The 27,957-nt window shown below is 39.5% G+C and overlaps 1 protein-coding gene across 3 annotated transcripts in view; it reads right to left on the bottom strand.

The window, feature by feature from the left end:
- CSRNP3 (cysteine and serine rich nuclear protein 3) overlaps positions 1 to 23,836 on the bottom strand; it is a 111,884-nt gene extending 88,048 nt beyond the window's left edge. For 2 of the 3 annotated variants that reach the window (XR_012633949.1, XM_074910632.1), the window contains exon 1: positions 23,245 to 23,462. The gene's annotated coding sequence lies outside the window, so the exon portion shown is untranslated. Of the gene's footprint in view, positions 1 to 23,244; positions 23,463 to 23,736 lie in introns of those variants that run through there. The other variant, XM_074910633.1, reaches the window with a different exon arrangement.
- Positions 23,837 to 27,957: the final 4,121 nt, after the last annotated feature.

The raw sequence follows: 27,957 nt of genomic DNA, 5'->3' as shown, positions 1-27,957 counted from the left end.
GAAAGGACATGAGGAAATTCTTCCAGCTTAATGGTTTATGTATAGAGGGAGAGATGTGTGGTTCTGACAGGGGACAGGAGAGTGTAGATGCAAATTGTATGTAACAAAAGACCAAATCCTTCATAACTTGCTCTTGCCATAATTACTGACAATAATGGCACTACTTGTATGCAACAATATAAAAAATGTCTAATTTTAAGAGATTAGCGTTTAGAAACAAGATGAACAGAGAGTTCAGGTTTTTTTTTTCGAGAGTGACAAGTGTGTTAAGATAGTCTGAATTCACCTATGTGGTCTAGCTGTATAGCACAGAACTCTCTTCAGGCATGAACAAACAACAATGAAAATTGCTGGAAAAACCTAGACTGGCAGAAGCCTCAGCTCATCTGCCTGCAACTTTTTATTTAAAAACAAAACAACACAGAAACCACAAAACAGCAGTACTTTCTGTGTTATCAACACTATCTTCCACAACCTAGACATAATGACAGGCAATGTGCAACAAACTTTCTCATTACTGTTTTCAGCAGATGAGAACTTCTGCTTCTATATCCAGTAATCAAAGGATTCATGTCAAATTGGCACAACTTGACTACCACCATAAAACACACAAATGCTACTGCCAGCAACTTATCATACTTTAATGTCCTCAAATAATGTTTAGATTTACTTACTATCTCCACTGAATCTTAAATTATACACTATAGGAAAGGGGGTTTTAAAATTAAAGCAACTCACTTTCACTCATATAAATACAAAACAAATTATTCTCAATAAGAAGGCCTGCTATGATTAGATTTTATTGTCCTCATAGAAAAGTTTCTATAATTCATTTAATAATCTGCCTTATTAATATGTTAATAGTCTCTTATAGAAGGAAAAATACCAGCTCCTATCCTCTTATTCATTTCAATTAATCAAAACTACATTTTCAACTTTTATTTCAAATGACCTTTGGTACTTGTGTTGCCAGCTAAAAATAGATTTTAGTATTAATTTGTAGAGGATTAATTATTTATACATGTAACGATACCTTGTAATACTTTAATGTTGTCTTTAAGACACTGCACAACAGGAAAATGCCTCATTCAATAATGGAAAATTAACCAGCAATTTTGATCTATGCTGCAACAAAACATGCAAATACTAACAAAATAAAAGAAAAGGTCTATTTAGCCCACCATGCAGCACTGAGGAAATGTTTGTCACTTGTTCTGTTTTCTGGACACAAGCAGGAAGTAATCCAATGAACATGAAGGAGAGATCAAAAAAAATGTAAGTATTTTCCATGTATACTGACTATCAGCTAACAACAAAAGAAGGTGTGATATGTGGAGGGAATAAATAATAAAGAACTGGATTTTTTAAAAAAATAGTGGCTATGCCTTCCTAACTGAAAATAATTCTTTAAAGGATGAAATTTCTTCGTAATGCTAAGTAATGTAATACTATTTCTTGCTCACACCAGGTGCTTTAGCAATTTAAGTTTTGGAGTTTAAGGTAATTTAATATTTGACTTAAAATAGTTTGTGTGATATTTCAATGACCTACACATACAACTGATAAGGAAGCATTCACGAAAGATTCTGTAATTAATAATAAGACATTCTTTTATATACAAATGTTAACTTACAAAGGCAGGGCTTAAGCATACTCTTCTTCCCATTGACTTTCTTAGAAGTATCCCCAAATATTACACCACACATACTCGCACCACCACCATGAACTTCTTTTTCCAAATTTCTACCTGCTTTCAAACTTTGTCTAGCCTACCTCCCACTCACACACCTCCTTCTCAGTAGGGTCTCCAACCAAGGCTAATGAGCTTATCTCATTTCCACTGAGCTGGTGAGTGGCTGGCAGCAGCTGATAGGGAATACTGGACAGAAAATGCAAATCTGTAGTTCATGTAGCGTACCTGAATCATTAGGGAACTTTAAAACTAGTGACAACACAGTAGTTTTATTCAGTATCTTTCATGCTGTCATTATTAAGCAGTAGGTATTTTTAGCCACCAAAAGCCAAATCCATCTGCAGCAGCAGTGTTTCCAAGGAGACAGAATAATTTAAATACATGTGGAACTTGATCTCTGTTTTCATCATCTCCTCTCTGTTACTGGAGCTGCTTTGAACCAGATTTCTCATTTGAGGGGAGAAAAAAGTGATTGTAATACACAGATTTGAGATTTTAATTTAACAGTTGTGCTTATGCTTTCAGATATATCCCCTAATAAGAAACGTTAGAATGCAACTCAGGTATTTTTCCATCAGTATTATTTACCAATGTTCACGTTCCAGGATTAAAAAAAAACCAACAAACCAGTTCATCAGTCTTTTAGAATAATTTTGTAAATGGCTGACATTTGCTGTAAGTTATTAATTTTTTATTGTTTCTTTAGCAAACATATCAGGCTCCTTTCTCTGAAAAAACAGCTAAGAGAAAGGGACACTGCTCCAGATGCTTACAGCTGGTAAGGTGTATAAACAAGTGGACAGAGGACAAAGCTTCTTCCAGTTGTCTTTAGTATTCAGTAAGAGTTCTATTGACTTTGTCCGGTTTTTCTTTAATAATTTTTAGGTCTGCTCTAAAGGAATTCACTCAATGAATTCAACAAAAATGGATACACACGTTTACTGATTTCAGAGACTAAAATCTATTAAAACTTAATTCCAGCATTTTAGCTTTATAATTATTTTTTATGACTATATATTCTCAAACAATTCATTTATTTCAATTAAGATTTCTGCTTCAAACCAACAAAACAGAGTCATATAACAATTTCTACACGTAAAGTGTAAAAAAAAGTCAATAGAGAACTGACATGTTGAAATCCTTGCCCCAGTGAGGTCAATATAAAAATCTCCAATTCTTTCAGTAGGGCCAGGACTTCTGCCTGTAGTCCTATATCCTCAAATAATGTGGCTTGATAAACAAATCTATTTTCTGTACCAAGTTATTTGCTACTTGCCATCTGTGAACTAACAGCTACTAATAACATGTAAACTCGGCAGAACAGGTTTCATACAAGCTATTTCAACAGTTTATTAAAACTGGTATGTAAGTACTACAAGATCTATCTGTCTTGTACACATTATTTAATTATATGCATCATGTTTTTTCTTTATGACAAAGATAATTTTATGACTGAATTATAAACCACATTCATTCCAAACCTAAAAATAATGCAAAAATCCACAGAACCCTTTAAGAGTTGCTCTGAGAAGCCATTCTACTGTATATTCAACACTAAATAAAACACATACAGTTTTAGAAGCAGTTAATTTGTAAATCCTTTTTCTATCCAAACTCAAAGAAAACATTTTTATATTTTACAGCACTATTTTCCTGCTGGCAGCATACAGTGTATTTTCAACAGCGAGTATTTCTATCACACAAAAAACCTCTCTTCCTACAGCTTACTGAACAGCTTCAGCATCAACGAAATGCAATGCCTATATTGTCACATGAGAAAGTTGTCAGATAGTATCAGGCATGTTTATGATTTCACTGTCTATGGATCTCACATCAGTTGAAACCTCCTAGGCAGGAGAAATAACAACATGAAAAGCTGCTTCGAAGTCATTAATGAGGAACAAACAAGATGCTTCACATGCATTTTTTTATACCCAAGAAATGTTGTGGCAAGGATCAAGAATAGATATTCAGAACAGGTTTGGGGTTTTTTTCACCCTTACCTGTAAATCGGGTTTCTGTGTTTCAGCTCCGTCAGCGCAGACTGGAAGGTTTACTCCTCCTTTTTCCATCCATCAGACAGCAGTCATCCAATAACTGAAGTCATCCTGGCATCCTCTGGAACATGCTCTCTCCCTTATTTCCCACTCCCCACCCCCATCTGCACACTAGCAAAATGGGAAAATAGCAAGAAGAAAACAAAACAAAAAAATACATCTAAAAAACAGCTTTAATTAGCTACTTAGTGAGGATGCTCTGTACTGGAAGGTAATGACTAAATTTAAAGACAAGAAAAAAATTAAGTCTCTCTATTGATAACCTTCAGCTTCACTAGTGAATATCACTTCTCCCTTTCAGCTTCTTTCTGTAAGGTAAAAGCAAGCAAACAGCCATAGGAACAGAGTTATTGCTTGTATACATTCTTTGAGACTGACTCGGCTATCCAGATCTTCAGTGAAGAGTGCTGCTGTGTATTTAGGAAATTTTGTGATAATCAAAATAACAGTGGTGCTTTTATACAAAGCAAGGATCTAAAATTTCAATGCAAATCAGGATAGTTCAGAGATGGATGCCAGTAATTTCCTACTAAATACCTTTTCTTTCTGGTTGACACAGTATTTATAAAATACCTGAAAGAGAATAATTGCTCCTCATTTTTTCTTGAAGTTCTACCTATATAACCACTGCATGTGCATTTATTTTACTGTATTTATAATATAGTAGCCAAAATCCAATGTGCTACATGCACTCTAACCACGCAAAACTTTCTACCTAAATAAGAACCCAAATGCAAAAACTGACTGGGTGAACAATTCGTGTTTTTCAATTCATGTGCCTCAAACATACTATTAAGACTATTTATAGCCTCTTAAATTTAGTTGAAAAAACATTTTGCAAGATCAGGGAATTTTTATTTTCTTTATATCCATATAAGTCCCACATCAGTTCAGCTGAAGACAACAGCATCAGATTTATGACAGTTAAATTAAAATTAAAATCAAAAATCAAGAAGGAGTCTCCAGCCTTAGCTATGGTAACGTTTACTACCACATCGAAGCATCTGTACTCCAGGATTTCCCCTTGAAAGAAAATGTTAAGCAGCAGGAGCTGACAAACACCTCTGTGTTTAGAAATTTCAACCTTCGGCTATGGCTTTCCAATAAAATAACTATGAATTCCTTTAAATAAGAGCATCTATTCTCTTCACTGAATTATTGATCTTTAACCACAGCAAGACTATACCAATTAGCATACTTTCACTATAAAGTAATAGCTGTTTTAGCTTCTGAAAAAATTAGTTGTCAGTCTTATCATAATGAACTGCCAGTGGATCCTGTGTGTAATATTCAGATTCTGTCTTAACAAATAAAGTAGGTGTCTTTTTAACCAAATTACCTCGGTTTAACATGAAACCTCTTCCTAGATGCCTAGAAAAATGGAAATCCATTCCTGCAAGCATTAAAAACTAAAATAACTATGAGGTTTCAAACCCAGACAATCAATACAATTTTCTTTAGTGGGAAGGAACTGTGGGAAACACCGAGGAAGACCTAAACAGACATTTTGCCCTGGTAAACAACTGGCTGGAAGACATCTTCACCTCCAAATTTAGTTCTGCACATAAAAAAGAAAACAGGCTTAAGCACCAAAGTTTCACCTTTCAACCAACCTTACTGCTGAGGGAAACACATGGACATACAGAATTGTCATATCATAACTGGATTTAATAAAAGTCTTTTCAATACAGATGCAAGGTGCAACACCATTCGAGCCCTAAAGCACTATTAGAATAACTAATCACAGAGAAACAAGCAGTACAAACAAGTAAATAGGAATGCCTTGCAAAATCTACTATGAAAAAAGGTCATTAACAAAGAAAAACCCAGCACTTCTAAAATAGTCCCAGAATGAAGCAACTCCAATACAGTCAGTGTTTCTAAAATAAAACACAAATACCTTGCTACAAAAAAATTATCATTAAGTAGGCTGATGTTTCCCCTGCACTTTATAAGTGCTGCACACACAAGCATCCCCAATAGTGGTGTCTGTGCAATCTGTAACCTACACTTGCCAGTTTCTTCAGAATTCTACATAACATCAAACAGTCCTTGTGAAATTTGTCCCGATTTTCACATCAAAAATTAAGTGATTTACTTGATCAATGCATTTTAAATCTATGAAATTCACTTCTGCTAGTATATCAGAGTGCTGAGGACATTCCCCTGTGCAGCTCGTGTGCTCAAAAGAGCAAGGGAGCTACAGCCCCGCTCTGGGCCTGCCCACGCTTTGCCAGGACAGTGCTTTTAAATTCAGCCTCTTGTCCTTGGCCCCTGCCCAAGCTCTGCTACCTCTCTGCTGCAGACATGCCTGAACTTGGCTAGGTACCCAGTCAATCCAGATTCTGGGATGCTGACCACAGACCTGCCTACCTGCCTCACAGTGATCTCAGGCCTCCCTCTCCACTACAGACCTGACCGCCAGGCTCCTGCCAGCCTGGCGGCCATCCCCAGGCCTGACCCCCTCCATACTTGCTGCACCACCCTCAGCTTCTGCCTCACCTGTCCTTTCCAAGCCACCTGCTGCCCTGGCTGCCCCCCAGCATGGCACCCAAACCCAACTGTCCCTTACTGGAGCCAGCACCTGCAAAGTCCTAATGCTCTCTGGCTCCAAGTGCTATGACTGGACTAATTAACCACATATACACAGAGATGGAGAAGGGGAAATTGGGTCTTTTTTTAATACAGGTTTGTACTTAGTCCCTGCTGTGACTCAAGTGATTTGTGGGTGTGCTTACATGTGTTTGGCTATTTCAGCTTTTTTTTTTTTTTTTTTTTTACACTTCTCTATAATACTCCTTACAACATACATTTTAATTTTCTTCTCCAGAACTATTACACTGGACAAAAAGAAGGCTTCACCAGGAAGCAGATTCCTTCAACAACTTCACAGAAACACAGATTACCATGCTAGAAGAGACCTCAGTGATCATGTGGTCCAACGTTTCTTGGCAAAAGCCTGGTCTAGACAAGATGGCCCAGCACCCTGTCCAGCTGAGTCTTAAAAGTGTCCAGTGTTGGGGAATCCAACGCTTCCCTGAGGCTTCCCTTCAGCCATTCCAGTGGCTGAATGTTCTCACTGTGAAAAATTTCCCTCTTGTGTCCAGTGGGAATCTCCCCAGGAGTAACTTGTACTCATTATAACTCATCTTTTCCATGTGACTCCTTGTAAAAAGGGAGTCTCCATCTTTTTTGTAGCCACCCTTTAAATGCTGGAACAGGGTGATAAGGTCTCCCCTAAGCCTTCTTTTCTCAAGGCTGAACAAACCCAATTCTCTCAGCCTTTCCTCGTATGTCAGGCTTCCCAGCCCTTTGATCGTATTTGCAGCCCTTGTCTGGACCCTCTCCAGCCTGTCCACGTCTTTTTTGTATAGCAGGGACCAAAACTGAACACAGTATCCCAGGTGTGGCCTGACAAGAGCTGAGTAGAGTGGGATAATGATTTCTCCATCTCTGCTGGCGATGCCCTTGTTGACGCAACCCAGCATCCTGTTGGCTTTCTTTGCCGCTGCAGCACAGTGGTCACTCCTATTGAGCTCGTTGTCTGCCAACACCCCCAGGTCCCTTTCCACAGAGCTGCTCTCCAGCCGGGTAGATCCCAGTGTGTGCTGCACTCCTGGGTTATGTCTTCCCAGGTGCAAGACCTTACACTTGGTTCTTGTTGAACTTCATAAGGTTCTTGTTAGTCCACTCTTCCAGCCTATCCAGGTCTTCCTGCAGGGTGACTCCCCCTTCCAAAGTGTCTACTTCCCCACTCACTTTGGTATATCAGCAAACTTCATTGGGGCACACTTGATCCCATCATCCAGATCACTTATTAAGAGATTAAACAGTGTTGGACCCAATATCGATCCCTGGGGCACCCCACTTGTGACAGGTTGCCAGTTTGAAAAAAAGCGCTGTTCACCACCACCCTCTGGGTGCGGGCTGGCAGCCAGTTCCCCACCCACCACACAGACCACTTGTCTAGACCGTAACGTATCAGTTTCTCTAGGAGGAGGCTGTGGGGTACTGTATCAAAAGCCTTGAGAAATCCAGGTAGCCAATGTCCACCTCTCACTCCACATCAACCAAGCAGGTTACTTTGTTGTAGAAGGTGATCAGGTTTGTCAAGCATGATTTGCCCTTGGTGAGCCCATGCTGACTTTCCCAATCACAAACTTCATTTAATTTGTGATAGTCCCCAGGAGGATTCATTCTATAACTTTATCAGGGATTGAATTAAGACTTTCTTCACTTCTCCTTTCCCTGATTATGTCTGTTTCTACTGAAATATTTGCTTCCATTTTCTCTACAAAGAATGAAGCTTCTTCTGGCAATCCCTTTATGGAAAAATAACAACACTATGGAATCACCTCCTTCCTGAAAAAAGCTTCAGAGAAAAAATTTAGGAAGCATATATAAATTACATCTCAGTAACCTACTCTGCCTTACCATATAATGGTACTGATCAAGTAAATTAAAATAAGTAAATACAAATCAGAAACTGCAGGGCTGCCAGTGTCCTTTAGCTAAAGCTATATAGCTATGCCATCAGGGCTGAAGGCAGTTCCTGACTTGGATTGGTTCATTGTAAGCCATTCATGGATCTAGGTTCCGGTTTCACTTGCAACTCACAGTTCTTTAACATCCAGACTTGTCAGTCAAGATTTTTACTTCCCACTCCAGAGTTAATGATAAGATGCTGCACAGGCCCACTGGAGACAAACAAAATGACACTCACATAGTACAACTTATTTGTGATTAAGATTAAACCATACACACTTCCACACTCAGATATAATGGAAAAAAAAACACCCTCATGTTTATCTTAACACTTTAGACAATACTGACTGTAAAGATGAACGGACACAGGTCAGTAAATAATTAGAAACTCAAACAAATCTTTTGTATTTCATAACATACACTGCTAAAACTAAACACAATCCTTCCCACGGTATCCACTTTCAGCCTTTTCCTTTAGCAGAGCTAATGGTTTCACTCTCCTCCTTGGTCATCTCTACAGTAGTCCAGTTATCTTTCTCTTTAGGCCATATGCTTTTTCTACTTTTTTTTTTTTTAAATAAAAAGCATTTCAAGCTATTCTATTTTAACAGATTACTTTCCTCTCTCTCTACTTTATTCTATCCCATAGCTGGTCCATACTTGTTTCTTTAGTGCACATACCAGCTTCCTTCCTAGAACCATGAAGGATTTACTTGGACAAGTAGTTGAAATTCTTTAAAGCTAAATCAATACCAAAAACTGTTTGCAACAGGGTTTGATATCAAAGAGGATCTCTGATTTATTTAGTTCTGCATCCAGTTTTCTGTTAGTGGCCTTTATTTCAAATTTTGAAAAAAAAAAAAAAAAAAGAGGTATATAGTGAGATGAGCATGAGAGCTCATCAGTTAACTCTACTCCCCTACGGTCCACATATACATTCACTTCAAGACTAGACCACTTTTTCTGGACCAGCTTCCTTATGAAGGCAGGCTGAGAGAGTCGGGGTTGTTCAGCTTGGAGAAGAGAAGGCTCCAGGGAGACCTTATAGTGACCTTCCAGTCAAAGGGGGCTACAGGAAAGATGGGGAAGGACTCTTCATCAGGGACTGTAGCGATAGGTTTTAAACTGACAGAGGGTAGATTTAGATGAGAGATTAGGAAGAAATTCCTACCACTACGAGGGTGGTAAAACACTGGCAGAGGTTGCCCAGAGAAGCTGTGGCTGCCCCCTCCCTGGCAGTGTTCAAGGCCAGGTTGGACAGGGCTTTCAGCAACCTGGGCTAGTGGAAGGTGTCCCTGCCCAGGGCAGGGGATTGGAACTAGATGATCTTCAAGGTCCCTTTCAACTCAAACCATTCTATGGTTATTTCTAAAATCTAGTATAGGATGTGCTGCCTTCCTGCCCATTCTCATGTTTAGGATACCGGGTAGCACCTTCTACACCATTTTAGTTTCTTCTGAAATGCAAATATTTGCAGGTAGGAGAGAAGGAAAGGGAAACAATGGCTGGAGGCAAAAGGTACTTGTAGATTTACATATCTCAAAGGACTCCAATTACTGGTAACATCTCTCTATCTCCACTTGAAAATCCACACAGGCATTCATACAGCATGTGACTCCCAGCAGCTATGCTGTGGTTATGTAACTGTGTGGTAGTTGATCACACTGTCCTTCATTATAAACCAATTACTGTAGATCTCTTCTGCCAAGTGTGAGATGAGCTTTAACATACTCATTAATAAAGACAGAGGCAGAGCTTGATATTTAGAGAAGGATAAGGACAGACATTGAGACTGTTACCACTTTGTTCACCAGCCTACTGACTGAAGGATCAAGCATTTGCCTAAGAAAAACAGCAGTCACTGTCCAGCTCAGGAGCCAAAGACCTATCACCCCATCTACTAATGCTAGAAGAGGTCAGATCCCCTCTAGCACAATCACTCTCCTTAAAGATTGTTACTAGGACATCAGAACAAAATTCTCACACACATGGTCTAGAAATAAGGATCTTCAGTGTTCTGCTAGCAAGATCCCAGGAAGGTATGTCATGTTCCCCACATCAGACCTACTATATCTCCTGAATGGAGAAACACTGGAACACCCTATTTCTCAGCATCCTACACGTCTGCAGAAAAATCCTTGAAGAGGGAAGAACCAAGCTTGTAAGGCAGAAACAAGACTATCTGAATTTCACAGTCACTGCCAATTCCACACAGCAACTCAGCATCAGCAACTCCAGTGTCAAGAAATACATCAGCATGGTTCCCAAGCAGAATAAACACTGATAGAGAAAAAAGAAGAAAGCGACAAATGAACTATGTATGACATATTGATGTGCATTCAGAGCTGCTGCCTAGAAAAATCCCACATGGTCAAAAGAACTGAAACCCAGTGATGTTTGATTGTGAAATCCAGGCCAACGCTTCCTTAATTTAAAGCGGCTGCCATTGTAAGGAAATCACAATTTATGACTGAAAAAAAATGGAGAATTGAGGTTTCTTTCTCACAAGTGGTGGACAGACACCATCATCTACTAGTCTTAGAAATCTCTCAAGGATTGTCAGATTCCAGTAGTCTGAAGTTTAAGTAGTAAGATGCTATCAAATAAGATGTGTGTGATACAGTTTCCACAAGTCTCTGAAAAAGACAGAACTCTGCAGTCAGAAATAGCAACATATTAAAATGCAGAAGCCATACAACAAGCTATATTGGCTTCAATGCCCTACTGACTGCATTTAATGAAGCCTGAAGGGATGACTGTTCAGGTTGGAGAAGAAGCTGGATAATTACAGACAATACCCAGTGAAAACACATCACCCTACAGTTTGAAAACCAAAACCTATTCAGGAAAGAATAGGATTACTTTAGCATAGTATCATACATTTTTACTTTTTAATAGAACCTAAAAGACTGCTGTCTCTGAAGCCACTGTGCTGAACAGTGTTTGTTCCAGTTCAAAACAGTAACAAGCCAAGCCGTTTTCAAACAGCATGTGAGGATGCTATAGAGTGACCATACTGGTGGGGATCTGACACTTGAATAAACATTACTTTAGGAAGAATTATCTATCAGGGAGCTGTAAAAACTATTCTAAGATGGGGGGGGGGGGGGGGGGGGGGGAACACGGACGGATGACACACACAAAAAAAACAAACAACAAAACTACACTGCTTGTTGTGCAGCTGAAGGCCAAAAGCAGAGTGCATTAGTTCCTTCCTTAGTTTTAAGAGGAACACTACTGCACTACCTCTGTTATAATAGGTAAGTTTTGTTTTGCTCCTTGATAGACAAAACCAGGCAAAACCAACACAAATTCTCCTTTCCTCTTAAGAAAAAATAAATACATGTAGCTTGTGTAAAAAAACCACGAACACCAAACAAACAATAATAAGTTTTAAAAAAACCCAAACCAGAAACCTCCTGAAAACAGTGCCAAGTGCCAGGTAGAAACAAATCTCAGGGCAAAATTGAGAAACATATTCAAAGCAGACCGATTTTCACCTCTTAGAAATGCAAGTTATGTAACTTTCAACTTCCTCAGACTCCCACCCCCTTACCAACATCCATTTATATTCCCTCAATCAACTCAAGAGTACAGTCATCTGCCTTCAGTGAAATCAAGTGAGAAAAGGTAAGCAATGAACTTCTGCACTATGTTAAAAAGCAGCTTTCTAGCATGGAAATTACTTCCAAATTTGCTTATTTACATACCAACAACTAAGTCAGCTAAGTTCTTCCCAAAATCAGGAATCAACTTCTCATAACTAAATAACATTACACAAGCCTAAAACATCAGACTTTAAGAGCAAGGTTTTTTTGAACCATTATCTAGATTTTACTACTGAAAGGCAAAATTAAGCAAAATCTGAACAAGTTTACTAACACAATTATATTAGCTGTAAATAAATTCTTGGGTTTCAGCCATATCTGCTCCAGTGAGGATCATAAAGCTGACACAGCACGGTAAGAAAAAAAAATGAGGTGCTACCCCTTTTGGAAGGAACCGACACAGCCTGACAGCTAGGTCAGGGAGGAATACCACATTTCACTGCTATGACAGGCACCTTATGAGATTTTACTTAGTCACCACAGCTGAGTACCTGAAAGATTAATAATGGTTCTTTTTCTTTCTGCTTATTTTGCAGATTAGACACTTTTCTTCTTTTATTTATATTCCTTCTTCCTCTACTAAAGCACTGACTTGATCAAACCTTTAAACTGATTTTGAGTCAATCCAGTTATGACCAAGCTTGCAATTACACATAAAGATGTCTGAAAAAAAAAAATGCTATTGGAAAGTATATTTCCCCCTGCCCTCTCTCTTTTAGGACCATGAATAAGGGATTTTATTGATGAAGGAACTACATCAGTTTTAATACCTATATTTCTGTCATGGGATCAAAGTTCCTATTCAAAAGCAAGCATGATTTACACTGAATACTCATGGTAATTGCTTCCCACAGATGTTGCTACTGAACCTTCCCTTAGAGAAAATGCTTGAAATTTTATTTGGGAGATCATATGTGCCTGTGTATGTATACAAATGTTCTTGGAAGTTTATTACATAACAAACAGAAACCATAAATATTTTTCCTTTTTTGACAGCCTTTAGTAGTTCTTTCAGAAATCTTCAGTGCAGAGTAGTACACAACATAATAGTCCAAAAACATAAACATGTAAAGCTGAATACTCTGAGCCTAAGCAGTTACACTGAAGTTAGTTACAAACATCTAATTCAGACAGGAAAGGTGGAAAAACATTAAGAACAGGGATAATACCAAAAGACACTTCCTCCCCCAACATTTGATGCCAATCCCAAGTTAGTATTGTGGGCATCTCTCATTTTTCAAAGAATAAAATTAAAAATCAATTTATATTTGATAAGTTATGCACTGTGTGCTACCATCATGGTTTCAACCATATACACATTGTCCTAGCCATCTTAATTTGGTTTACTCTACAACATTCTGCTCTCTCCACATTGCCCAGCTTCATGTACACACCTGCCCTGTCCTCAGCCACACATATTGGTCACATCCCACATAAAAGCAACCTTAGACACAGTTAATATTGGAGGATTGCCCTCAATCAGTCGACATACATTACTAGAGAGCTCATGAGGCTACCCCAATATCTGAAAGTCTCCCTCTGTATCAGATTTTGGAGAATTGCACATTCATATGCCAACCAGCAAAGAGAAGGGACCAAATGGTGAACCTGGTTCTCAAGTACATTCATTATACAAGCAAAAACTATAATTGGCTCTTTAATGTAAAATTCACCATCGTACATGCAACAAACATAAGAACTTATGGATCACACAAGCACTGGGTAAAGATCTTTAATCTTAACAGAGGATTGATACAGAATTAAATTAAGCTATTTTAAGTAAACAAATATAAAGCTTGTAAGCAGCAGAGCTGTTAAAAAAAAAAAAAGGAGAAAAAAACCTTAAAGACATTATATAAAAGATCAGTTGCCTTTTCAGAAATTCAGCAGGTGCCTGACTTGTCATGCTCCTTGCAGCAAGGTCATTATTTAGCCTTTTGCTCTGTCATAGCTAAGGTAGAGTTCAAAACACTGGTGCATAGTTTTGCTGATAAATTAAAACATACTTGTTCCCAATTGAAATAAACTTCAGTCACACACAAAAAAAAAAGTGTTCTGCAAACAATATACCTGTGTCTTCACATACATATTTGCAAAAATCTGTAGAAGAGAAACACTCGCATGGGAGGGAACAGTAGTCTAGTCCCTATTTCCAAAACAACCTTCTGAACAAGAAAGCCCAGATATCCCTCCACACGACTGAATGGCCCAATATTGGGTTAGAGTGTCATGCCTTTTTTCATCCAATATCACCCAAAAGAAAAGACAGACCCCTGCTTAACACTACCTTCCCTAAATTATTATATTGCTTGTCAATTATGGTACATTTATGGAAGATGCAGGTGTGTATTTGAACACTTTCAGGCTGAGGAAAGAACAGTAACCAAGTTCCTCACATTCTTAGGAAATGCTCTCTACTGTAAAAACAAGTACATGATCTATCACTGATCAGAGAAAATCCCATTATGTTAAGAGTCCACCCACAGAGGAAGGGTCAGTGCTTTGGATTCTCAGTGCATGCAGCTACCTATACCCTAAAGCTCAGAAATTCAGACACCCTACTGTGCCAGCATGTCCCTTTCAGCAAGAGGGAAACCCCAGTGACATGCAGGATGACCAAATTTCTCTTTGCTTATTTTACAGAGATACAAGCTCTATTTTCTATGCTAAAAACACAGTATGTACTACTTTAAAAGTTGCAGCTGCAAAGAACCATCAAATTGATTTCCTGAGTTGCAAATGCCTTTTTAATCACCTTTGGTGCAGCAGTATGCCTGCAAGAAAATGCTTAGCAGAATCACGGACTTCAAAGGAACCACACCAACAGAATGTCACGGTTGGCAATGAAAAGCAGGACAGTAGAAAGCAAGCACCAGGAATTATTTTAAACAGATTTCTCGAGACATGTCAAACACGGAAAGATAAAAATTTTGTCACTGGGGAGAGATCTCTTTTCAGACAGACCAACTTCTGAAGCAAGGTCCTGGAAGAATCCCAACATTGTCATTAAAACCAAAAATCAGGATTTCTTATACATACATTGTTAAGCCTTAGTTAGGAACAATTTTTAAGGCAGTGATGGAATCTGCTTTTATTTTGCATCCTTGTGATTATACAATAATTTGGTGAAGTTAATAAGCAACTGAAGCTGGAGAATGGGCCTTCAATGTTCAGACACAAAGTCTGAATCATGCAATGAGAAGTCTCTCAATCACTCCTTTATTTAGAACTTGTTATATGTGTTTACATTCAGTACGTTTATGTAAGGGAAAGGTGTATGTTAGACAATGGTCTATTTTAATGCCTACAGTCTTCCTATGGTATCTCTTACGGACCTTCTTATACGAGCTCAAAGGGAATTTGTCTTAAAATCTGGCCAGGCAGGTAGTTGTGTCCCACAATGACAGATGCAGTGCTTAAATGTCATTGCATGATGTCAGCAGAGGGATACCAGGGTCGAAGAAATATGCCTTTGACTGATAATCATACAGTTTCTATCCAACAGTTAAGTGGGATAAATAAACAAAGATGGCACCAAAGACGGTCCTCTTATACAGCTAGAACTGTATAACTGTAGAACAGGGAAAACACTGATGGTCAGCTATCGAACAATCACATCAGTATTTCTGCTACATACTGAATAAGCATGAGTCAAAAAATGTGTATTTCTAACCAAAGTAACTTCTCTTATTTATTAGCATGAGTATTAACACTTCCCATAGGGTACCAGGGAACAGTGCTAAAAAAGGCCTCACTTGTAAACAGATTAGATACAAAAGGATAACATGTAAATGTTTTTACCAATCCCTAAGTGCCATGGATTACAATACAATAGGAAAAGTTTGGTACAAACCAGAAGGTACAGGCAAGCCATTTCAAATATTTGCATTTATCCAGTGAATGACTATTTTTGCTATTTTAACCTGCTAATGTACAGCTCTCACCAAATACTTTTGCATACAAGACAAAGAAACCATTTTGCAACAATTCACAATTCTATATAAATGCTGATTACTGCATACAGATTGAAAACATACATTCCTTAATCATCTATCACTAAAACCAGGCTAAATATTATCTGCTTTAAAATTTTTAAAAAATCTAATACTGAGCTGCAAGTAATATAAGATATTTTAATAAACATGATATTTCATCCTTGTGACATGATATGGCAGAGAACAAGATGTTTTTACAGAAACCCAGGCAATTTTAGCTATATTCATGGGCTTTTCCTCCCCTTCAACTGACATTTACAGACTCGATCTTTTACACTCCTTATGGAAAACAATAGCTTTGCAAGTAATGAAGAGAATGTGTTTCTATTAAAGGTAATGTATCATTATGAAAAACTATAATTTTTACTCATCTTAATAGGGATTTTAGTCACAGCCAGGATCGTCATCAGTCCCACACAGAGTGTTTTATCAGTGACATACCAGATAATGATAAGAAAGCTAGATAATGATCAAGATGGGGGCTTTTCTAAGTCTTTAAATTACCTTTATTAAGCACAAAACATGTTGGGTTTTTTTAAAATCAGCATTTTTACCAGACTGCTCCTAAAAATGAGACTGCATTCATTACTTTCAATCATTAATTATTCTGAAGTTTAATCCACACTTCATTCTGGAGACAAAAGTAGGAATTTTCGTTAAAACCCCTATTCATAAGGGAGGTACCACAATCATCAAAGAACTTCTCAGCGAGAACATCAGTTCAGCGTGATCACGCACTGACACCTAGTGAATACTTGCAGTTAAGAAACCCTGTTGCTTCACTTGTCGTTGCCCTTACAGGACAACTGTTACAATATATTCATGCTGACAAGATGTTTCAGGTATGGACCATGATTCCCTTCTAATTAGGAAGATACTAGGATGTGCACTACTTCTTGCACACAAGCATATACAGTATGCAGTATCTGACCTGCTCGAAAAACACATATGTCCCTGTAAATGAGTTGTTACCTCATTTTATTTTTCATCCATAATGACAGCCTGGTGACTAGCGCACAGTACGTCAACAAGACCAACCAGACAAACAAGTCCTTAGAAAAAAAGATGTATTTTGCAAACCTCCATCTCCACTCAGGGAGTCAGCTGGCTCCACACACGCTACAATTGTTTTGTTTCCATTATGTAGCAGATGGTGATGGAGATGATCTGAAAAGCCCCGAAACACGTACAGCACATGCTGAGGAACAGTAGAGACCGCAACCAGAGGATTTATAGCCGAGAACAATGTGGGGTCAGTGATTATGTCATCGCATTGTCACTCCTCCTAATGCGTCCCAACAGAGATGCAGAAGCCAGCTGTTGGACCTATTCATCCAGCTTCACGCGAATCACCAGCCCCACGTCCTATCCATACACAAGGGGAAACATCTGACATTGCAACACACAACTCTTATTAATTGCATTTAAGGGATCCCCTATCCTAATCTTTGCACACTTTTCAAGCATAAAGCCCAAGCTAGCAACTATCATTTTCTCTTGAATTCTCAGGGAGCACTGGATATACTATTCAGTGAAAAACTGTACCGCCTAGTATTACAAGCAAAACCAGAAGAAAAAAATATCAGAATAAACCTTCAAGCTCTTACTAACGGGTTGAGGTTGTTTTGGGAGGTAGGGGAGGAGATGATATGAAACACACTGCCAGATGCTATCAGTTACCGTAAATTTTTGCAGACCCATGTTCAAAATTTCAGTTTTCATACCTTGATTTAATTCCCAAACATAAGGATGCTCCAGAATCACATAGAGCATTCTGAAAGATACACTACTGCAGGCTATAACCTTTTTTCAGCATCGGCACTGAACTGACTTGAAAGTTGTTCTTCATGAGAACAGTCACACACAGGTCTAAACTACATGCACATGTTCAATCCATCTCCTAGAAGGCCAGTGGTGTGAGGGTGGAAAAAAAATTTAAAATTAGTCATTTCAGAACTTCTAGCTCCACTTGAAAAAAACCTGATAGGCATCCAGGATATTCAGGCCTAGGTACGCACATTAAGTTCAATTTCTCTCTCACATATATTTCAGTTACTTTGTCACAGCTATGACACACACAGGTGACAGAAAGTACTAGTGAAAAGTCTTTTACAAATGGATATTTAGATGAAGTTATGACCTAAATACTAGGTTGCCCTACTCCTGTACAATACTTCTCCAGTAGAACTACATGTCTTTGGACAAGCAACTTCAGTTGCAGAGATCAGTACAGTGTTTTTTCGTTTTCATGATTCCATTACAATCCTACATGTATGTGTGATGACGGTTGCAGGGGGGAGACAGAGGTCTCCCAGCCCAAACCACACAAAGACCAGCAGACCACTGGCAGCAGGCTTGACTTTACAAATTTGTTTTTAATGCATTTTTAAATTGTCTTTCAGATGTCATGGAGATATCTTTCTTAATTATACTATTCAGAGGCTTTTACAACATAAACAGTAATTGCCTAGTTTACCCACGCTGTCCATTTCACTAACTATATCAGTCCCTACCAGTTACAAACCCCATCCCCATCCTGTCTCATCCCACCTGCAGAAAAAAAACAACCCAAAACTAAACTAACCCGGTTGGGGGGAAACTCAACAAATCTCGATTGGCTTTTTTTGGAACAAGTGCTCAAAAAGAAAAACAACACAAAAAACCCCTATCTAATTAGGAAAAAATACCCATGCCCTAAGCATAGTTACTCTATCAAGGCTTCTCCTGTAACTATTTGGTTCAGGATACATCCCAAACATCCCACACCACCCACGTATTCATCTAAGAAGGTGAGGGATAGGCACACAACAGAACCACACAAGATTATCGCCACTGTTACCAGATTTTAGTTTGTGAATCAGGTATGATATTTTGAGATTCTTTACTAAAATGTGTAAGTCCATTTTAAAAGTATTTTACGAATGCATCTTGGAAACAAGTCCAAGCCAAAGTAAACATTAGCAGAAGCCAATGCAAATCCTGAGCATCTTTAACTCTCATTACTTTTTATACACATATACAATGCTCACAAATATATACACATACAAATTTATATGCATATACAATGCCCTCCTGTTTGTCAAAACGCCACCTGGAAGACGACATGTTTCCATGCTATCACTACAATAACGCTTTACAAATCTTCCACCGTCTTTTATACTGTATCAAAAATTAGAACAGGTAACTATTCTTGTCAAATAGGAATTCGGATTTACATGTAATCATACAGTCAAAACACAGATTATTAAGTAGAGGGACAGGACAGGGGGACAGCAGGGTGCCTGAGCAGTTTTCATGGATCAAAATTCCTCTGTAATAAAGAAAATTTATTCCCCCCTCAAACCATACACAGTATTCTGCTTTGCAGATCAAAAATCCTTGTTGCCATGGGAACTACAAAGAAAGCCAGTCATGACATTGCAAAGCCGTAACAGAAATATGTCTGCTGGGAAATTACCAGTAGTCAAGGTTTCTGTATCAAAAATGCATGGCTATTTTCAACCTGAAAACACAACTCTTCCTCAAATCTTACTTCCAAACTCTTCTTCCACAAATATTTTGCAAATTTTCACTAAAACCTGCTCATATATAGGTATTGTTTATACAAAATAAGTTAAGTAAATTACTGTTGAAGATGTACTTTATACAATGCCAGAATACCAACTTGTATATGTCTTCTCCAGATATACTTGGGACCAAGTGTGCACTAATGATTTACATTGTTCAGTCCATCTACACATAAGACAAAAAAAAGACTAAAGAACTCTAGAAGCATATAAAAATAATACTGCATAAGACAGACTACATAAAGTAAGATTTATAATGCAACTGTTTAAAACAATATTTCAAGGTGCAATTTGCCCTTTGTATCTGTGTTCTCAGCAGGTAACAAATATTAACATTTGATTACTAAAATAGAGTATCATGTCTTTTGAGAAGGCTGTTGGCACTTCAAAGAAAAGTGAAAAATCAGTGTTAAACCTAGAGTCATGCAATTCCCACTTGAACACAAACAGTTCCCAGAAGTGTGAATAAAAAACCAACACATTGATCAAAGGATCTATGTAATAACATGGAATTCATACTATCAAACACACCCTTTTCAGCACCCCATTATAATCTTAGAGGTGCTAGATTTATTTTCCTGTCAAATATGTGTATGACACAAAACACCTCAAGAGCACCACATGAAAAGTACTGCACAGAAATGCTGTTAACATAATGTGACTTCTAGGCCATATGCTGATTTGTAACAACAATGAAGTTGGGAAGAACCCTGGAGAAAACAGTTTTGCAGAACAGTATCTGCAAAAATTGCTTCTGCACACAGAAACAGTGTCAATATATATTTTAAATACATTTTTCTTTTAACATTATAACTACATAAGTATTAGATGATGACAAGCTACTTTAAAAAGAAACCTTGAAAACCAAGAACAAGTCTTACCCGCAGACTGGTTCATGGTTGCAGAATTAGGTTCATGGTTTCGCTAATTAGGAAATATATATTTTTAAGCTGTTCTTAAATACATACTTTTCTGTCTGTTCTAACAACACTTGCTTATCAGAGAGCACGATATCCGGAACATAGTACCACTGAAACCAATTAGTTTTGATCAACTCTTCACTTCATCCCCCTCCCCAGAGCTCAGATGAGGGCAGCTACCTACAATTCAGCCGTGCCCGCTTTCCTTTTTGACCTAGCCTGCATACCCTTGCACAGGTCTTGTGAAATGCTTGGACAGATCATCAAGTAACTGGTAATATTCAGAGTAATGGAAGGCACTTTCAATGGAGAGTGCATTCACCTAGGAAATGCAGCAGGGGTTTGTTTTTTTTTACCTGTCAAAGCCATACAGTAAACAGGATGATGGGGGGGGGGGGGGGGGGGGGAAGCAGGCAGGTGATACCTGTATCTTTATCACTACTTGCAAAAGTTGCAGGTGTATTTACATTGGGCTTAAGAAGTCAAGCAATTTACAACAAAGTGAAAGTGTGCAACACTTTTAAACATAAAATCTTATATTCAGAATAATGTGGCATTATTCCTTTGACAAGATTTTAGAAGTAACAAAAATACAAGTGTCTTTTCTCAGCAGTGACTGGTGAGAAAAAAGGGTGGTGGAGTAAGAAAGTAACTAATATAACACAACAAAGTATAATACAAATAGTAAAAAACACAGGAAAATATTTAATCTTCTAGATAGTTTTATCTGCATATATCAGTCCATCTCTTAACACTGCATGTATGTCATGAGTCATTATTTCAGAAATACAGATGCTCTGCATTTCTCAGATTCATACAAACTAGCTTCACTGTCAGGGTCATCCAACTCTCCTTGTCCTCTGGTTCGCTGTTTCTCTACATTAGGCACCATCAACAACCTGTGGAAGATTCCCCTATGTATATTTAGCTATTTAGAAGAGAAACCACAGTTCAGCCTCACTCACCCTGCTCTCCACTTCTGAACAAATAGATCGATGTATTTATTACATCAGTGCTGTAACGTCTGTCCATGGTTAAAGTGAGCTGCTACTTCTGCTGCTGTACTATCAGTGTGACAAATACCAAACCAGGCTGTATTCTGATCTGTAGCCTCTCTACAAGGCCATTTGTTTCCAAAGTAGAACAATTTACAATAGAGTGTGTTGTAACAACACAATTACAATCTCCTGCAGTTGCTTATTGCTTGTTTCCCCCGCAGCTGTCACTATGCAACCACAAAGGCAGGAAATAATTTTAAATTGTCATTAGATTGTGGATTCTGTCCACAGGTCATTCTAAACAGTAAGGCAAAGACATATAACAACAATAAATTCACCGTAAGATAACATCGCATGCTGCAAACACTTCTCAGTCTACTACACAAGGGTCCCCACAGAGTGAAGAAGCCAGCCTACATTCAAGTGCTTTATATTCCAGAAATCTGAGACTACCCAACTCAAATTACAAACAGATTTCTCTACATTCAACCAAATTCACACCACGTACTGCAGACAGTTCTGTTTATTTCATGATAAAAGCTAGATAAATCTAAAGAGCTCCATCTAAGGTATCTAAGCACATTTTAAAACAAAGGATGCTCACACACAAAAAAAAAAAAAAAAATCTGAATTGTCTGGTCTTCCTGCTCTTTACTTCATTCTCAAACAAATTATAGATGAGATTTTAGTGACTCACCCTCAACTAGCAAGGTATGTTGCTGGGCTAACCTGAACTATGCTTCATAAAATAAACACAGAAATAACATATTAAACCAAAAACCACATATAACAACAGGCATACAAAAAGGGAAGATGTTTCCTTACAGTCAATTTTTAAAAGTGGTATTTTGGGGATTACTCTAGCTCGTTTTCCTCTGAAAAGGCTAAACGGCACAGAAGTTGTTCTGGAGTCACCCTAGAGTATGCCACTCTATCAGCTTCGCCCTTGTGTCTTTACTTACTTTACACCACTTCCCCGAGCAAATATATTAAAAGTTACAAATATTTTAGAGCATTTTTCCACACATACTATGTAGAAAGTCCATTCTCCAATCTCCACGGTAAAAAAAGAAAGGCGACAAACATGAATGTCTAATCATTTATGGTGGAACTTTAGTTTACAAATCTTCCCCCAGTAAAACACATCCTCATTGAGAACACAGCAAAATCAGACGGGTACAATTCACGGGTATGAGTGAAAGAACATGGGAATGTGAACGTGTCTTTCAACCTGAAGCAACCTGTTTACTTTTTAGCTGTAGTAGTCCGTGTCAGCCAGTGCCCCTACCCAACGGCTTCGTGTCTCCTGACTAATTAGACCCGAAGGTGTTTCAGGCAAAGAAAGAACTGGTGGTATCTTGATCCAGAGTTTGCTGCACTACACAGCTCTGGAACACAGTTTCTCACACAGGACTAGCGCAGTCTCACAGCAGAGCAGGATTTATCCAGAACCACAGAGTACACAGAAACCCAAGAAACATTTCCCTTTTATTGCACTATCCCAGTGCCACCACCAGCCACCCTCAGGCCGCTGTGCCCGAGCGCTGCGGCGGGCGGGCCGGTGCCCACCGCAGGCCGCTGCGGCCCCTGCCCCGCCTGGCACAGGTCGGCAGACCCGCGGCCACCGCGGCGCGCCCGGCCACCTGCAGTGCCTGCGGACGGCTGAAACCCGGGGAGCCCCGGACGGTGCCACGGGCCACCTCGCCTCGCCCCGCACGCCTCAGGGGCCAGAAGCGCCAGCTGGTTTTACAGGCGAGGGTCCAGGAAATCTCCGGCTGGCAGACAACCGCTCTCTCCGGGCAACTTGCAAACCCACGGGCTAGCGGAGTTGTTCTCTCCCCGACTAAGAATCCGCCAGCTCCTGGGCTAACGCAGGTGCCCCTCTGCGCTTACAAACACCCAACGCCCTCACGGCTCCTCACCTGAACAACTGGTACTTCCGCTAGTCCTGGCGCCGACCAGGTTAACCGGCCCCACGCCGGCAGCCGGTAGGGAACGGGCCCGCCGGACCTCCTGCCCTCCGCCGCCAGCGGCGCTCCCCCAGCGCCGGGGCTGGCTGACACCGAGCGGCTCCCGAAGGCCGCTGCCTCCCCCGCGCCGCCCGCACCTGCCGCCGGGCCGGGGCCGCCGCTAGCCACCTCCGCGGGCCCTTGGGCCGGGGCCGCCGCTCGCCACCTCCGCGGGCCCTTGGGCCGGGGCCGCCGCTCGCCACCTCCGCGGGCCCTTGGGCCGGGGCCGCCGCTCGCCACCTCCCGCCCGCCTCGGGCCCGGGGCCGCCGCGCGCCCTTCCCGGGCCGCTCGCAGACGACGCGACGCGCGGCCGCCACCTCGCGCCCGGCACTGCCCGCCTCCGCCGGGGCACGCGCAGCCCTCGCCGCGCGCCCCCGCCCCGCGCCGCCGCACGCGCCGCTCACCTGCCCCCGGCGGCTGCAGAGGCGGGCGGGCCCCGCGCGCTGGCCAAGGGCGCCCGCCCCGCACACGGCGCCCGCCCGCCCCGCACACGGCGCCCGCCGCTCCCCGCCGACGCCGTCTGGCGCGGCCGCGGCGTCCCAGCAGGCGGGAGGGGCCCTCGGGAGAGGCGGCGGCCCCGCGGCCGGCAGCAGCGGCCGGGCTGACCGGGCCGCCGAGCGACCGCTGCGGGCGGGCCCCCCCGCGGCCGCCCCGGGGAGCCGGTGCCTGCCGTAACCCGCGGGAGATCGCTGCGCTGGGTGAACCTGCGCGTAACGGGTGTTCAACGGCTTGGCAGGGGTTTTAGTCAGCCTACAGACAGGGGGGGGGGAAAAAAAAAAGGTGGTGGGGAGGGGGGAACCACAAGCAAAACCATACCTGCTTTTTAGCTTTGAGGTATTTAATTATGTTTTACATTTCCACTAGTCTTCTGTTAAGTATAAATCTCTGCAAGAAGCATACTGATTATCTTATGAATGGCCCAATTCATACAAATAAATGTTTCTGCATTTTCCTCACTAGCTTTCCCTTCACAAAACCAACCAACCAGCTTTAACTTTGGTCCTTAAATGACAGAAGTTAAGATCCTCTCATCTCTTCATATCTTAGACCCTACCATGACAACTGTTTTTTCATAGACAGAGGTAAAAACTCTAATTGCAACACTGCAGCCGAAGAGCTTGCTCCATTAGTACAGCAATAGTCATTTTTGGAGTAAACAATCTCAACAAACCATTGGTGGTTAAAAAATGAGGGGAGAAGAGATGAAGGGCACCATCCTACTGCTCCATGGGGCAGCATTTCTCCTGGTGTCCCCACCCAGAGCTAGGACTTACACATCACGTACATGATGGGGTAAGTTTGGTTTTCCTGATACTCTAGCGAGATGTGTGTCTGCACATCTGTGATGATTATTAGAGTTCGTGAATTTTTTCCTTAGCTCTTAATTTGTTCCACACGGAACAAATCCCACCATCAATACAACAATGAACATTTTTTTTAGAAATAGCATTCAAATGTGATTGCTACCTAAAAATTTGGTTCTACTGCTTTCAGCATCACAAATGCTATTTTATTTAGAACCAATCTCAGCATGTTTTACAGGATCGCAGATTATTTTGCAACAATGTAAATGAAATCTCATTTTAATGCATTAAGAAAATAGTCATAGTCAAAAAAAAAAAAAAGTGTAATGGCATTTTCTTGTTCTTCATTTTTTCAGGAACTGCTTTGTGTCTCAGTCTACAGGAAACTCTGCTAGGGGAAAAAGAAATACTTTGATACCAGGCATTTTTCAAACATACTTCCATTCCTGTCATGAGGGATTCTCTAAAGTGGAGATAGATTAGGTAATTTGCATGACAAGACTGACACAATGGATACTTATATTTCCCTGAAAATTCTTCTCAGTTCCACTGCCACCACACTTGCAATGCCTGTTCTACACCTACCTTTGCATTCTGGTAGCAGCCCTTCCATGGGCATCACTCGATGTGTATGCCAGCTCCCTGACAGTGAAAAGTACTGTCTGTAAATTCACTATAGAAGTTTAAAATTATAGTATTTTGCACATTATAATTGCATTCAGCATCCTAAGATTTAAAAAAAAACATACGAATTTGATGCTTTACCAAAATTTCCAGCAAAGTTTATGCTGACTTCTAGCCCTTGTCTTAAAGGAAGTAATTACAGCTTTCTTACAAATTAAGTAGCAAACAAAATTTTTCTTATAACACAAAGATAATTCTTCGCTTCAAATGTAAAATATCACTGTAATTATACACACTGGTTTGCAGCCTTGATAGCTAGTTTCTTTAACATCTGTTTTTCTAGTTGTGTCAGAATACCTGACATGAAAAAGGGGTTTAAGCATCATGTCACATAAACATTATCCTACTATATAATAGTTTTAAATAGGATTATTTAAATTTAGGATTAAAAACCTGAAGAGTGTAAGTGCAAATCATATCAAAGATCGTTCTGAAAGTATTTTCTACTTCTTGCAAACCTATTATTATAGATTTTTAATCACTATTCCCTATTTCTAACACTTTATATATTCATATATGACTTTCATAGCAGCTCTTGATAGCCAGTAGTTTTTAGTGATGAAAACAAAGACAGAACAATTAAGTACAATAAAAAATGAAGTCTTTATTCTTTTGGCTCAACTGTAATGTGGTTTACTGTTCTTTATGGTAATAGCATTTTCCTGCATGCAGTTCACCGACACACAAGTCAATATTTTTGTAAAAGGAGGAGTCAACATCAAATTTTTGCTTGTGTAAGAAACACAAAATGTCCTGATGTGATCAATTATACAAGTTTGCTATTTAATTCCTGTGGAAAAGAAAAACATTGTGGATCCCATATTATATTTAGAACAGTTCTAGTGCAGCATGAATCAACAAGAATAAGAATAGTCTATGTAAACAAACACTGGTAAAGATTTCATGAATAAAAAGACTACCTTGAAACTTCTGATGCAGGCAGTGCTAGAATTTTAAACAAATCTTCCCCACCACATTTCAATTACAAGATATATCTATTTGGAAGCAAGTGCATTTTGGACTCAGTTTGAAACTTATTTCACATTAAAATGTGTGCAAAAATACAGTACTAATAAAAAAGCAGAAACCTAAAGCTACCCCATTCTTTCCTTTGTTTCTTATTTTGTGAAGTTCTTGAATTAAAAAGTGCTATGGATAGAAAGTAACAAAAGTGACAGTGACATCAACCTGAAGATAATTCTCATTTCTTATTTTATGTACAAAACGCTGAAAAATAAAATAAAATGGTATTTTTTACAATATTTATATTTTCTTAGAAAATTCTATCCATGTATTTTTCAACAGATTAAGCAGTTTGCGACATATCCTGTACAGTCTGACTATACACCGTACAGTAGTCACTTGAAATTTTAGAATGCAAAGCAAGAAGCTCTTAAATAGCTGCAAACTATTGCTTGATGCCATGAAAGAATGATGACCAATTGAACAATTTGTTTCACTTAACCACTGAGATATGGCTTCCCATATTAGACTTTGAACAGTGGAAGGAGTAAAATTACAGCAGCAAGGGCAAGATAAACATGCATCAGTGATAGCTTCCAAACTATCTATAATGGTACAGAATACTTCATATTAGCTGTTGAAAGCTTGCAAACTACACTTATTGTGGTACATATTTGATGCAATAAATATTGTGCACAGGTCATTATTTGTTTGCTCAAACATGCACCACGGGATAAAATAACTATTTACATAGACGGTACTTTTTTAATTAACACATACGATGTCAACCTTGCTGAGAGCAGAAGATGGCTAAATGATACTGCAGGGTGAAGCAGAACAACTTCATAATCCTTAAATTTTGTGGGTTTTTGGTAAATTCAATTTCCCAAGTTCAGGTAAGCTGTTTTCTACAGAAGAATACTTAAAAATGGACTCTCTGTCCCTCAGTAAATTTTTATGCAGAGTTTATTCAACTACAATAAAATGACTTATGAAAAAATAAAACATCTGTTCTATTATTGTAGACTCTATGGGACTTTACAGGCACATTAAGATTTGTCGGGATGAGATACTAGATGGATACTGTTATTAAGCACCTCAAAATATAGAGCCACCCTGAAACATGGAAGTAGTCAGACTCTGCTGCTTTGTGCGACGTCATGTTTTTCCATGCATGAACTACAAGTGCAGCATGCCTTCATGCAAATCACTTCTGTCTGTACATTATAGAGAATCCGAGAGTAGAACACCTGGTTCTCATACCCCCTTCCCCAACATAAAACCCATTTACAAAAATAGTCACATATAATAGTAAACAACCTGTGAATTAAAAAATGATAAGTTCACCAACACTGATTTTTGTAAAAATATGGCAAATGTGGCTGTTGAAATGCAAACAGTGGATACAATTTTTGTACTGCGTGTTTCATGTTAAACACAGAGATTCATAGGTTCGCACCTTTTTTTTAAACTGGTCCCTACAGTCTGATTGGCCATTTTATCTTCTCTTCAGCAGTGTCAGCTGGTAATAAAAACAACAACCTCCTGTCAAGATGTTACCCTGTTTTACAGAGTTGCAGTTTGATGACGAGGGGTCACTGTCTTGTTATAGGCACTGACCTTTTATATATATATATAATTATATATATATTTATATATGTAAAAACTGTCAGT

Source organism: Athene noctua, chromosome 7 (genome assembly GCF_965140245.1).
Source record: "Athene noctua chromosome 7, bAthNoc1.hap1.1, whole genome shotgun sequence".
In the NCBI taxonomy this organism is placed as follows: domain Eukaryota; kingdom Metazoa; phylum Chordata; class Aves; order Strigiformes; family Strigidae; genus Athene; species Athene noctua.
This window is presented reverse-complemented; position numbering and strand designations above follow the sequence as displayed.